Source organism: Triticum aestivum, chromosome 1B (assembly GCF_018294505.1).
Source record: "Triticum aestivum cultivar Chinese Spring chromosome 1B, IWGSC CS RefSeq v2.1, whole genome shotgun sequence".
In the NCBI taxonomy this organism is placed as follows: Eukaryota; Viridiplantae; Streptophyta; class Magnoliopsida; order Poales; family Poaceae; genus Triticum; species Triticum aestivum.
This window is the reverse complement of record NC_057795.1, coordinates 44,356,676-44,370,673: the sequence shown is the minus strand read 5'-3', so window position 1 is coordinate 44,370,673 and position 13,998 is coordinate 44,356,676. Positions and strand designations below refer to the sequence as shown.

At 45.3% G+C, this 13,998-nt stretch overlaps 1 long non-coding RNA gene across 1 annotated transcript; it reads left to right on the top strand.

Annotated features, from left to right (window-relative positions):
- Window positions 1-11,599: 11,599 nt before the first annotated feature.
- Window positions 11,600-12,794, top strand: LOC123086043 (uncharacterized). The gene is made up of 2 exons (XR_006440313.1): window positions 11,600-11,722; window positions 12,019-12,794. It is a non-coding gene; the product is annotated as an uncharacterized lncRNA (long non-coding RNA).
- Window positions 12,795-13,998: the final 1,204 nt, after the last annotated feature.

Genomic DNA, 13,998 nt, shown 5'->3' with positions numbered 1-13,998 from the left:
GGTAAAGAGAGTTGCCATCTACTTACGTGCACACTAGGCAGTTTCTGTGTACCCTGTAAAACACATGGCAACTGACATATTCAGGTAAGAAAAAAGAGAGTTGCCATCTACTTACAAGCACACTAGGGCAGTTGCCATGTACACTTCAAAACACATCGCAACTGACATATTCAGTAAGAAAAAAGAGAGTTACCATCTACTTACAAGCACACTAGGGCAGTTGCCATGTACACTTCAAAACACATGGCAACTAGCACCTTGTGTGTGGGAGAGAAGACGGGCGTGTGGGCGAGATGGCAAATGCCCACACACCAGCCCTTGTGCGTGAGTGGAAAGTGGCGTGTGGGTGAACTGCTGAACGCCCACACAGCAGCCCCTCCCGTGTGGTGAAACGGTCGTATGGGCGACCGGGTGAACGCCCACACACCAGCCCAGTCCTACGTGACACTAGAAACATGCCAAGATTCGTGCACTCACAAACAGACGCGGATCCACGCGTGTGGGCGAGATGCAAACCCCCACACGTGTGGGCGTTAGTGTTTTCGTAAAATAATTATACAATGTAAAAAAATGTTCTTGTAATTAAAAAAATTCATAACATTCAAAAAAATGTAAGTTACATTTTAAATATTGTTTCTGAGTTTGAAAATATGTACATGACATTTTTATAAAGTTTGCTTTACATGATTAAAAATGTTACAATTTGTATTTCAATTTTTTTAAATGTATTAAAAACAATATTTAGAGAAGTGTTAATCATGTATTTGAAAATGGTAAATATGTATAAAAAATGATTGTAAATGTGTACTAAAGACGTAGAATGTCTATTAAAAGTTAGACATCAAAGCAGATTCAAAAAAATCATGTATTTAAAAAATGTTAAATGTGTATGAAAAATGTCTTAGTAGATGAAAAAGACATAAAATAAATTATTTAAAATATTGTTATATTTTTTAATAATATGTTAAACATGTAAAACTAAACTTTTTTTGCAGAAAAACTTCCGATCATGGCAGTAGAACGAACACCATAAAAAATAAAATTATGTCCAGATCTGTAGACCACCTAGCGGCAACTACAAACACTATGCACACCGCCACCATCGCCCCTACCTCCCTGGACCCGAGCAAAACTTGTTGTAAAAAACAGTCAGGAAGTCGTCGTAAGGCCGTAGGACCAGCGCACTAGAACAACAACCGACGTCGATGTATATAAAAATATACATTGTGTAAGGTAAATGTAGACATGTATTGGAAAAAAAAGGAAGAACTAAAAAAGGAAAAACCCAAAGAAAGAAACAAAAAACAAAACAAACAAAGAAAACTAATGCAAACTGTGAAAATCCAATTAAAAAATCACAAGAAAGAAAAAACACGTCAGCTACCAAACGGCCCTACGTACCCAACACCATGTATCCAGATGGGAAGGGAATCCAAACAGATTTTAAAGAGAGCATAGGGGGTCAGAAAAAAAAGTCAAAAACGTCTCCCGTATTGGTAACAAATTGAGTCTAGCAAATCTTGTCGCATAAAGAATTATCGTCTCCTGATGTCATCGGAGTCCATAGCACACAGGTTAGGTAAAAAAACTTGTCAATCCCTACTATTGGATCTGATCCTGAATCTTCACGGCGAAGTTGATGATGCATCTCCAGTCATCAGATGTCATGATGCGAACCATCAGTCGAAGGCATCCGCGTGGTCCCAAAAAACATGCTACGACTGCGGCCACCACCTCGTGCCTGCCGCAAGACATCCTCGCCAGCATCCTAATCCTTCTCCCAGCTAGCGACCTCCGCCGCCTCCGTCGCGTCTGCAAAGAATGGTGCGACATCATTGCCGACCCCGCGTTCATCCATGCGCACATGGTCCACGGACCACGAGGGCCTCCTTGCTTGACACACACCATCGTCTTTTTTCCCGGGTTCACCTACGGCAGCTGCCAAGACCCGTGCAACGGCAGGGGCTTCCTCTTCGACGAGCACTGGCGGCTCAAGGCGGAGCTCACGGCGGACGTGTGGGATGACTTGGTAGACGCGTGCAACGGCCTGCTCTGTTTCCTGGAAACCGGCCATCGCTCCATCAAAGTCGTGCAGCCGCCGAACGCACCGGGGCCAAGGAGGAACATCAACCCATCGGCATACTGCTTCGGCTACGACGCCACGGCCAAACGGTACAAGATCGTGTTCCATGGCTTGGTCAAAGACGGGGCACGGCGTGCGGGCGAGGCTATTGACGACGAAGAGCTGCACGTGTACACGGTCGGAGGAGGCAACAAGCAGGGCTGGAGAAGGCTGCATGTCCCCTACTCCGTGTATGGCCGGGCATGCGGTGATCCAATGTACGCCCAAGAGTCGGTGTACTGGCCCGCATGTGGGGAGCGCGAGCAAGACGAGAGGCTCGTGCGCTTTGACCTGGCGGCGGAGAAGATCACCCTTGAGGAGGCCGTGCCCCTGCGGCTGGAAGGCAAAGCCCCAATGCTAGAGAAGGCAAAGTTCTGCAGGCTGGGGGACTCGATGCCATGCGTGATGACCTACGGCCGATACGGCCAGTGGGACGCGTGGTTTCCGCAAGCTGAACAGCATGGAGCGAGCGACCTGCTAGGTCCAGGAGGGCATGTTCTATTGCAGGACTACGGCAAGGACGGTGGACTGTATCTTCGCCGGATGGAAAGGAGCCTTGAATTTGGCACGAGGAGGCTGATGTTTGGTGTGGGCAAGAAGAAGAAGAAGAAGAAGCAGTCGCCTGGCTCTAGGTGCTACGACCTGCGAGAAGCGTCGTTCGTCCAGGCTCGCGGTCACCGGCAGCTCCCGGTGGCAGGAGCCCCGCCACCGCGTGAACAGGGTTACGCAAGGACGTTCGGTTACGTTCCCACGGTGTCTGCTGCTCCATTAGCACTCTATTTGGGCACGTCCAGTCCTTGATCTTTCGTTGCATAGAGGTTGTTTTCTCTTTCTTTCCGCACATCCTAATCCTTAGGGAGTACAAATTATATTATTTACTACTTCCTCCGTTACAAAATAGATGACCCAACTTTATACTAAAGTTGTATAAAATTGAGTTATCTATTTTGGAACGTAGAGAGTATATTTTATTATCGTAAACAAAATTAATCTATTCGGTGAGTAATATAACTTTTGTTTCAAATAACGTAGCCGCCGGAGAGGAGTTGTGCTGCGCTAACGTATATTTCAGGTCAAAATGGTTCTCACGCTAATAGGGCATCTACAACGCTAGGCGTTAATGGCGGGCGCTAGGATTGATTTCCTGCCTCTTTAGCGGTGGTACTGTTAAATCTTGGTGTCAAACATAGCGTCGATGCAAAAGCATGCACCGATCGCTTGGCTCGTTTTGTTCCCACATGAAGTGTCTAGTTGCTTGATTATCGCCTGCAAATTAGCGTCCTCCTTTGGAAGGTAGGGTGCTTAGGTGGGTTTTCAATTTTACTAGATCATGATGGCGTGCGTTGCTGCGCCCGTCCATTTTATCAATAGATCGGTAGGAATTTATGCAAATATTCAGAGACACAAAATATTGAAGTTGTTGTAACTGATTACCTTCCCAAGTGAGAAATATACATTCTATTTTACCTGTTTCATACTCAGTGATTGTTGCAGCCAAGAAATGCATAGCCGATGTTAAATGGTCCAGAAATCACAGTACCCTAACAACTGTTCTGCTCATGATCTTATTTTTATTTCTTTGATGAAAGTTGGTTACTTTCTTCCCAAGTCAGGAAAATTTTGCAGGTGCCATAGCCGCTACTCCCCGTTTAACTTCTACTAAGGGTCTGTTTGGTTCCAAATAAGTCATCAACTTATAAGTCGAAAAGTGAAAAAAGTGACTTATTTTGTCAAACAGACCCGACTTATAAGTCATCCCAACTTATAAGTCATAAGTTGCTCCACCCCAACTTAAAACTTATAAGTCACCCCTTTTTACGTGGGTCCCACAACCTGCATGATGTTGATTGGTGTCGAAAGGTGTGTCAGGTGACTTATAAGTCAAGTGACAACCAAACAGGCGTTACTTATAAGTCACTCGTTTTAAGTCACCTGACTTATAAGTCAGGTGACTTATTGGAACCAAACATGCCCTAAAGTTTCATGTTGTGGCACGAAGCACTGAAGTTCACAAAAAAACTTTTACATTTCTAGTGGTTGCCAAAAGCATAATATGACCAGGACAAACGTAAACTTTGAGGTTGAAAGGAAATCAAGTAATGAACCATATAGGTATAGAAGGTAAACAAACTATGCTAGTTGAGAATGTACCTCAGGAGTCGATCAGAAGTGCGGCATCTCAATATTTCCTGAAAACCCATGTTGGCTAGGATAATTTTCTAAGCACCTGTATAACTGAATTAGATACTTGATTCCTGAATCTTCCTAGCAATAAATCAACCTACAATCTGCAACCGTAAAAAGATCTAAAAGCAAAGAACTATGATTAACTTAACAGTTGTCGAAGAATCACAACAGATAAACTGGAATGGGGAAATGGGATCAATCTCAAGATAACAGTAGCGAGGCTGATGTGGAAGTAGTGGAGATGCATATAATTTGCTAGAGCATGCGAGAATAATATCTGAATCAAGAATATATAACTCTTCGAAGCAAAAGAAATGGGAAAACAAAATTGTACAATCTTTTTTATGAAGATATGCCAAACTCCTCAACAGTTGGTTAGTCTTATTAGGATAAAATAATAGGATACTTTGTTAAATTAGAAGTCGTCAACACATGCTTCTGAGTGTCAAGAGCCGCGGGCATCTCCTGCGGTGACCATGCCGACGCCGTCGCCTATGTCGCCGTCTTATGCAGCTGCTCCGCCATCTCACTCTTCCCAAGAACTCAACCTTGTGAATAAACAGACATAATAGAACAGAGTATTGCAAAATCTGCAGAAACTATAAATGCTTCTTTCAGAGAATTCAGTATACCTTCGATTATGTTGAGCAAGTTCATCATGGTGGAGAAGTCGAAGGGGCTGGCCGGAGGACCCGCCCTGCGTGCCGCATTCGCAGGCTGCCGCCGCCGCCCTCCACCACCGCGCCGCCCAGGAAGGTTGCTCCTCGGCCTTAATTCTTGTCCTCTCCTCGGTCTTGAGGACGCTCAGTCTTCTCCTCCTCTGCCCAAACAATACCCAAGAAAACTTTCTCCATCATCTCTTCAATTCTTCCCGCCACAAGAAAACAGGTTGACTAATCATGCAAGAACACTAATCATGCAAGAACGAAGCAGCAAAATATGTGGTTCTTGACCTTGAGTAGTGGCCATGTCGAGCCATGCCGGCGTTAGTGTTGCGCTCATACACAGTGGTGGTGGTAAGGATGAAGATGGTGGAGAAGATGATAAGGTTCCGTCACGGCAACCACATAGACTTCATCCTCGGATCGATTGCAAGCCACCACGGCCGCTTGGCTTCCCCGAGAGAATGTGAAGGGTGAGGTGCAGGGAGAGGTTGGGCTCTGAGTCGCGACTCGCCGCCACCGCCGCTATTAGGGCTTCCAAGAACCTGGGAGAGAGGGAGAGCCGGAGACGGGATACACCCGAGGTACCCCACGCGATGTGGCTCTAAGATACGTGGCGCCGGGAGGCCGGCAGCGACAAAGACGAAGGACCACACGCGGCCGTCGAGAATATCCAGCCAGTCATGGCTAGATGCACCGGAACGCCCGACTCGATGCCCATGTTTTGGAGTCCTCTCATCGTCGTCGCCGTATAGGAGCGCGCAGCCCAAGCGCCGCCTGCGGCACCATGCCTCGATGGCTCGTCATCAGTCGCCTCTTCGCAGTGACAGCTCGAAACAAACAGGTGACGAGATAGCGACGCGGATCAATGGAAAGGATCAAGGAGAAGATGGTTGTGCCGCCGGTAACCAGGTGTGCTCTCTCTCGACGGCGGCGCACCTAGACCTAGGTTACCCATGCTCACATTGGGAGGGGGTGGATCGTGCTTCTACATGGGCTGCATTCGGCTGCCAGGGCCCGATTAACCAGAATCCTCGGATTTTTCTGCTGGAATAGCGTCCCTCAAGGACAGCTCGTCAGTTATCGATGGGAACCAGTGACGATCAGATCATTGGATCGAACGGTGGAGAAGTCAGATGGCCTGAGATGACTCGGAAGTGGTCCAGTTTTACTGTCCTTAATACTAATATTCATTTATTCTTCCATAAGCGTCTATCTAGGCGTCTAGCATTGGAGATGCCCTTAGCGTCAAATCTAGCCGTCATTTAGCGCTAAATCTAGCTGTCATTTAGCGCTACACTATTTCTCCCATTGTGTCGGCCTAATTTTTTGGGTCCGAAACCGAAATCCAGCACAGGCCAAAAGACCCAAACCACATCCTTTCCAAAAACCATTTTCTCTATAGTAATGAAATGCATTATGTTCTTATTATGTACTACTCCCTCCGTTCGGAATTACTTGTCGCGGAAATGGATGTATCTAGAACTATTTCTAGATACATCCATTTCCAAGACAAGTAATTCCGAACGGGGGAAGTATTATGAATTACACATAATTTGATTTATTTATTTATTTATTTGGCTGGACGCTAGCTAGTTGATAGTATATATGTCAATTGTCCTGTATATGTTAAATTGATGCATAATTGTATGTTTATTATTTTATTTTATTTATTTATTTTTGCTGAAAAGCCAAATGAGGCTTAGCACGTTATAGCATTCCATAGCTTTTAGCCAAGTCGCCGCTACGAGGTTTAGCGTACTATCTAAAACTTTGAACACAAGCCTAAAACTAAGGATTTTTTTGACTAACTAGATTTATGAAATGATGTGGTTGGCTCACCTCTGAAAATCAGAGGAGGGCAATTTGGGGAAGATGAAAGATGACATGTGGGAAGATTAGTAAGTACTACCTCCGTCTAGGTTTATTAGTACTCATCGTATTTTGTATTTTGTGTCAAAGTTTGATTATATGTTTGACTAGCAAAATGTTAATGCATTGCCATAAACTGTATTATCGGATTCCTATATATATGCAATTTATGTATAAATTATTTTATTAGGAAAATTCATAGTTAAAATATGACCTAGAATAAAAGGAGGACTAGTAATCAGGACGAAGGTAGTAAGTCGGAGTAAGTCTAGTCCATAGCCTCCCGTGTGTCTTGCATTTTCGTTGATTGATCATTGTCAAGTGCTTTCTACTTCCTCTGTTCCTAAATATAAGTCTTTGTAGAGATTTCACTATGGACCAGATACGGATATATGTAGATGCATTTTAGAGTGTAGATTCACTCATTTTGCTTCGCATGTAGTTCATAGTGAAATGTCTAGAGAGACTTATATTTTGGAATGGATAGAGTATTTCGTTATGCATGCATGTAGTCTGGCCGACCTACTATTTTGTCGGAGAGAGTAATGTTCAGGGGCGGAGCCAGAAAATTTGGCCGATGGGTTCACTCGGTACCTCATTGTAAGGATTTAATATGGGTTAATTAAGTGTAGCTTTCAATTTCATACTAACTTACAATAGGGGCACGTCACTTAAAAGACATGTGGCGAGTAGAAATATGATATCGATTATCACATATGGTGGTTACATATAGAAGTGGAGAGTGCAAGACATACTGATTGTGTGAAATTATAAAATCCCTTGTTGACATATTATAAATAGAGCAGCACCAAAATAACTTCATAGCTTCAAGTGCAGCTTCTCATCCTCCTAAAATATATTGGAGAAAATGACAAGTTACTTTGACAAGTTCAAAATAAATACCATCAAGTCAAAGAGGCATATAAACAAAAGTGATTTTAAGCCTGATTCGATTCTGGGTATTTTGGAAGATCAGTTTACTTATCATGGGCAACCTAAATTGATTGATCTTGATTAATCAAAGCATCACTTTTTTACCGTTATATTATGAAAGCTATTAACATTACCTTTACCCACATGGGTATTTTGTCCCTTTTTTGTTCCAATTGCTCCAACCTTTAGTTGCAAGTGCATCACTCCCAGCTTATCTCTCATTGTAATCACTAAATCCGATCAGGCAGATCATATGGCAGATCATCTAAACTAATTTCTCTATGCATAGAAAGCCTTGGGAGGCTATTTGCAACAGTGAGATTTGATGTACTTTGCTTACATTGAGTGGCCTTAAAGTGCCTGCAGCATTATCTGGATCTGATGATCGATTTATTACTGGAAAACATCGCTCTAACCTACACCAATTAAAGTTCGGGGAAAAGCAACTAAAAAATTTAGGGCAAAGAGTAATACCATCATCCAGTGTACTAGGCTCCAACACATGTACAAGGGTGATGATGTGACCTGGTCGCCTGCAATTTGGACTTTAATTGCCAGCCGCTGCCGACAACCGATCTGCTGTTGCCGGCTTGCCGCCGCAATGGAGAGACGAGGTTGAAAGAGTTGCCGGGTTGGAAACAAATTGGGGAAACGAGAGGCGTGCGTCCTGCGGCATGCGTACCTACTATAGAATCGAGTGGTCGAGGACTGCGTGGATCTCATCGCATGGCATTACATTTACGTCTGGGCTTCTTCTGTTTTTTGTGAAATATCTGTATCATTCTGTGGGCTTTTGATTGGACTACCGATGTTATAAAGAATTAATTATTATGGGCTGAGAGGCTTATGGCGGGTGCGTGCTAGCTTGATGGGTTCAGCCGTGATTTTCTATTGGGTTCATGCAAGTGCCAACAGTATACACATGTACGTGGCATAAAAAAACTGTTGGGTTCATCTGAACCCAACACCTACAAGCTGGCTCCGCCGCTGGTAATGTTTCTACCAAGGAGATATATCGTGCATGCATCCACCTTCTTTTGTTGCTTTTGAGATTCATGCCACATTTTTTGCCCTTTTCAAAGTACTACACGGTGTTATGTTCTTATTTTGAAGTGTCATAATGTTTCATTGTGTACCGGCAATCCACTTGTACTCTTATATGTGGGACAAAACAAAACATTACAATGCACTTTCAAAGGAGAAAAGGACCCAACGAAACTCTACGTTACACATCTGGCACAAATCTCCAACAAATGACAAATGATATACTACTGGAATATGAGATTTTGCAGAATCTGTGATAAGGTCCGAGGGTTTTTTTGCAGGATCGCCCATGAGAGGCGAGACGGGCTGGGGTGGATGGGTAAGACATGTAGGGCAGGCGAAATTTATTCGCCCCGGTCAAGTGTGTTAGTTAAAACGGGGCATCAGGCAAGATTAACTCGAGACAGATCAAATTGTGCGATTAATTGAAGGAATTGAAGATTTGCTTCTAAATATGAACCGTAGGATTAGAGGAGAATCAACAACGAGGGAGTGGTCTGACAAAACTTTCCTATGAGACTTCCGGTAGGAAGCGTTACCCATTATGTTATCACATGCTTACCTTTTCTCATTAATTACTTGTCACATCATCTATTTTTCCTGAAAAAAGTCTAAAATAAACCTTAAATTCACATGCCAAGTCTAAATTAAACCCTAATCTTGGAATCCCTGAAACTGACACCAAGGAGGAGGAGGAGGAGGAGGAGGGTGGTGCTGGCTCGTCGTCGGCTGTGTCCTCCATATGGACGTCGTCATCCTCCGGTTGCCTGCCGGCAGCAATGGCGTCTGTTCGCACACGAACACGTCACCGTGTACCTCCAACACCGAGGATGATGCACCGCAGCTCACGTCGAAGGAGACCCACCGGAAGCGCGGTACGCACAACAATCCGGCAGGCGCTTTTGAATACCCGAAACCCTGCACACCCGAGAGGGACCCCGTCAGGCCGCGCGACGGCTATGGGTTGTCCTAGGTCGACCTGATCGCCCCTAGGGCCTCAAGGTTCGCCGCCCTGCAATGAAGAAGAATGAACGAAGAACGAGGAAGAAGAAGAACAAGGGAGAAGATAAAAGTAAAGGTAAAAGACGTAGGTAGATTTGTTCGATTGTGTGTTGTTATTCAATTGGCCGTCACCTCTTACATATATATGAGGTGGCTGGACTTTCCATACAAGAAAAGAACTCAAATCCCGTCCAAAACATCAAAAGATAACCTAACTCGGACTACGAGGGCCGGAACTTCCAGTGAGCTCGGAACTTCCGGGCTAAAATTACATCAAGTAGCCCTCTTGCACAGCCCCTGCAGGTCGCATATGGCTTCGGATCGCGATTGTCCCAAAAGCAAAGTTGTAGATCTTGCAATGCAAAAAAATTCCTTAGTTGATCACTTTTTCATCCGAGGTCATCTTGATGTCGAAATCGGCCCTGCAAATATGCAAATAATGTTGAAATTCCAGTTTTCGGGGCGCATCGCGTGTTTCTGTTTAGCCCGGAACCTCTCCGGAAGTTTCGCCCGGAACTTCCGGGGCAGACTTATGCAGCACACTGTTTTGGTTCTAACTTTTGCATACGAACTTCAATTTAGACGTTTCTTATATCGAAATCGATCGTTTCGACAAGACGAAGACAATCCCTGTAGAAACTTTTCCCATATGAGGCCATCTTGGAGGTATAATCAACCGAATAGTATTCTGAATACAAAATCTGAATACTTCAAACACAACTTCGGCCTTAGAGATGAGATCGGATGGCTATGGCCCAAATATCAAAGTTCCTCCTTTTGACGATACGGAACTTTTTTAATTTGAGCACTTCTTTATTTGAGGCCTTCTTAATTATGTTTTTGACCATGCCAAAATTTGGTGTCAACAACGTCCATCTCCTTTTTCTGGTCCAGCGACAGCCCGTCTCAGAGAGCTTTGGCAGGACAGGAATCCCTGGTGGGAGTGGTGCAGAGAGGGATCCAAGGCGGATGACTGCGTCTATGACCGGGGCAGTGGTTTATATAGGAATGGCGGCAGACAGAGGGACAGACGGGTGGCGCCGGAGGAGACACCTTGGCTACCGCGTGCCATCAATTTGGGCGGCGGACGGACAGACGGGCGGCCGTCATGTCGTTTGAACGCGCATCAGTCGCCTGCATCGGGAAGCGATGCAGACGGCACTCTCTCGGCCCGCATGCTGCTTCAATGCCGGCGCCAGTGAGCAGTCGCGTCCGCTCTGGCCGGGCATGAATGAGGGCACTAACGCTCTGAAGCGGCGCTGACCTTTTCGGACGGGAAGCATGCGCGGAAGGGAGGAGAGGGTTTGGGTGGTCTAGGGCAGTCAGAAGCGAGGATGGTAGCGGTCCGGACTCCCACAAAGCGCCCCACGGTTAACTTCGGTTTGCGAAAGAAAATACGTCCGGACCGTGCCGTGGACCAATACAAGACCACGTTTGATGGTTTTCGTGGTCCGAACAGCACGGTTCAGATGGATGCGAGAGGTTTGAGGGTTAAGGTTGGAGATGCCCTAATGTTTGTTTCATTTTGTGTGTGTACATCTAGATAGCAAACTATGGCATCCACGGGAGCGTTACTAGCTCGTTTCTGACTTTGCTGCGTGCACGAACGAGACGTTGAATCATTGGGTCTTCCAATGGGAGACATTGCTCGTTTTTGTTTACGTGCAGAGAAGGATCTAGGTGAACAAGACGCCATGAGGTAGGTACATATCATGCGAAACCTGTGTTCGTTTCTCAAAAATTCTCTTATGTGTTACTGGCAAATGAAGCTAGTAGAGATGATAGCGGCACGACGAGAGCATTTCGTGTGCCATCGCTGAGGGCTGCGATGCGTAAACTTCGTTGAAGAAAACAAGGGCCTGCACAAGAAGACGTTGGATTCCCCTTGATCGAGTGCCACGTAAGATATCCGAGAACCCAAACGAGTTTCCAGTGAAAAATGGCCGGGATCGACAGGGATTAAACAAGATAGGGTGTCAGTTTTAGGGATTTCAAGGTCGGGGTTTGATTCAAACCAAGAATTCGAATTAAAGGGTTTTTTCAGACTTTTGCCATTTTTCCTAGATATGTGTGATGTTACCACTTATGTAGCCCCATCATCTATCTTGGAACACGCTTTGTGTGTCTGCCTCCTTTTGTTCTCGCTTCGGCACCTGCCTCCTCATGTTCTTTCCTTCTCCCTCCCGCCGCTGCTAGGACTCAGCATGGCCTCGCGAGTCGTCCTTCATGAAGGCTGAAGCGGGCGGAGGCTCGGCACGGGCGCGGGTCTTGCAGTGGTAGGGTGGCGCGTCCAGTCGCCGGGCATGCGCCCTCTATCTCCCAGGCTGCACAACACACCGGCAAGTCCTTCAGGCGACTGACGCCCAGCAGGTGCTCGAAGTATTGCTTGCAACTTTGTGCGTCTTCCCTTGTTGGCCTAATCCTTGTCTCGGCTCACACATGTTCCTGATTTATGGAATTTGTCTTGGCCTCTCTGTTTTGGCGGCGAGATTGGGGATGGCGGCTCCTCGTGCGGCGGCTGGCAGTGGCGCACGGCGGATCCCTGACGGCGACTGGTAGCGATCGTCGGATCTTCGGATGGCGGCCGTTGTAACGCGCTCTCCCTCGATCAAAATAGCAGATCAATTCAACCGGGCGACATGATCCAAGCTGAATCATTTTGCCGTGTTTGTGGCTAGCTACATCTCCCAATTCCATGCATGCGTGTTTGGGAGGGTGTGCTCCAGCCGCTCCTCATTGTTGTCTCCAGGGGCGGAGCCAGAAAATTTGGCCGATGGGTTCACTCGGTACCTCATTGTAAGGATTTAATATGGGTTAATTAAGTGTAGCTTTCAATTTCATACTAACTTACAATAGGGGCACGTCACTTAAAAGACATGTGGCGAGTAGAAATATGATATCGATTATCACATATGGTGGTTACATATAGAAGTGGAGAGTGCAAGACATACTGATTGTGTGAAATTATAAAATCCCTTGTTGACATATTATAAATAGAGCAGCACCAAAATAACTTCATAGCTTCAAGTGCAGCTTCTCATCCTCCTAAAATATATTGGAGAAAATGACAAGTTACTTTGACAAGTTCAAAATAAATACCATCAAGTCAAAGAGGCATATAAACAAAAGTGATTTTAAGCCTGATTCGATTCTGGGTATTTTGGAAGATCAGTTTACTTATCATGGGCAACCTAAATTGATTGATCTTGATTAATCAAAGCATCACTTTTTTACCGTTATATTATGAAAGCTATTAACATTACCTTTACCCACATGGGTATTTTGTCCCTTTTTTGTTCCAATTGCTCCAACCTTTAGTTGCAAGTGCATCACTCCCAGCTTATCTCTCATTGTAATCACTAAATCCGATCAGGCAGATCATATGGCAGATCATCTAAACTAATTTCTCTATGCATAGAAAGCCTTGGGAGGCTATTTGCAACAGTGAGATTTGATGTACTTTGCTTACATTGAGTGGCCTTAAAGTGCCTGCAGCATTATCTGGATCTGATGATCGATTTATTACTGGAAAACATCGCTCTAACCTACACCAATTAAAGTTCGGGGAAAAGCAACTAAAAAATTTAGGGCAAAGAGTAATACCATCATCCAGTGTACAAGGGTGATGATGTGACCTGGTCGCCTGCAATTTGGACTTTAATTGCCAGCCGCTGCCGACAACCGATCTGCTGTTGCCGGCTTGCCGCCGCAATGGAGAGACGAGGTTGAAAGAGTTGCCGGGTTGGAAACAAATTGGGGAAACGAGAGGCGTGCGTCCTGCGGCATGCGTACCTACTATAGAATCGAGTGGTCGAGGACTGCGTGGATCTCATCGCATGGCATTACATTTACGTCTGGGCTTCTTCTGTTTTTTGTGAAATATCTGTATCATTCTGTGGGCTTTTGATTGGACTACCGATGTTATAAAGAATTAATTATTATGGGCTGAGAGGCTTATGGCGGGTGCGTGCTAGCTTGATGGGTTCAGCCGTGATTTTCTATTGGGTTCATGCAAGTGCCAACAGTATACACATGTACGTGGCATAAAAAAACTGTTGGGTTCATCTGAACCCAACACCTACAAGCTGGCTCCGCCGCTGGTTGTCTCCGTCGATGACGACACCTAGCACAAGGCAGTAGGACGCGGTGCGAAGTGCGATCCACCGAATGCTCCTG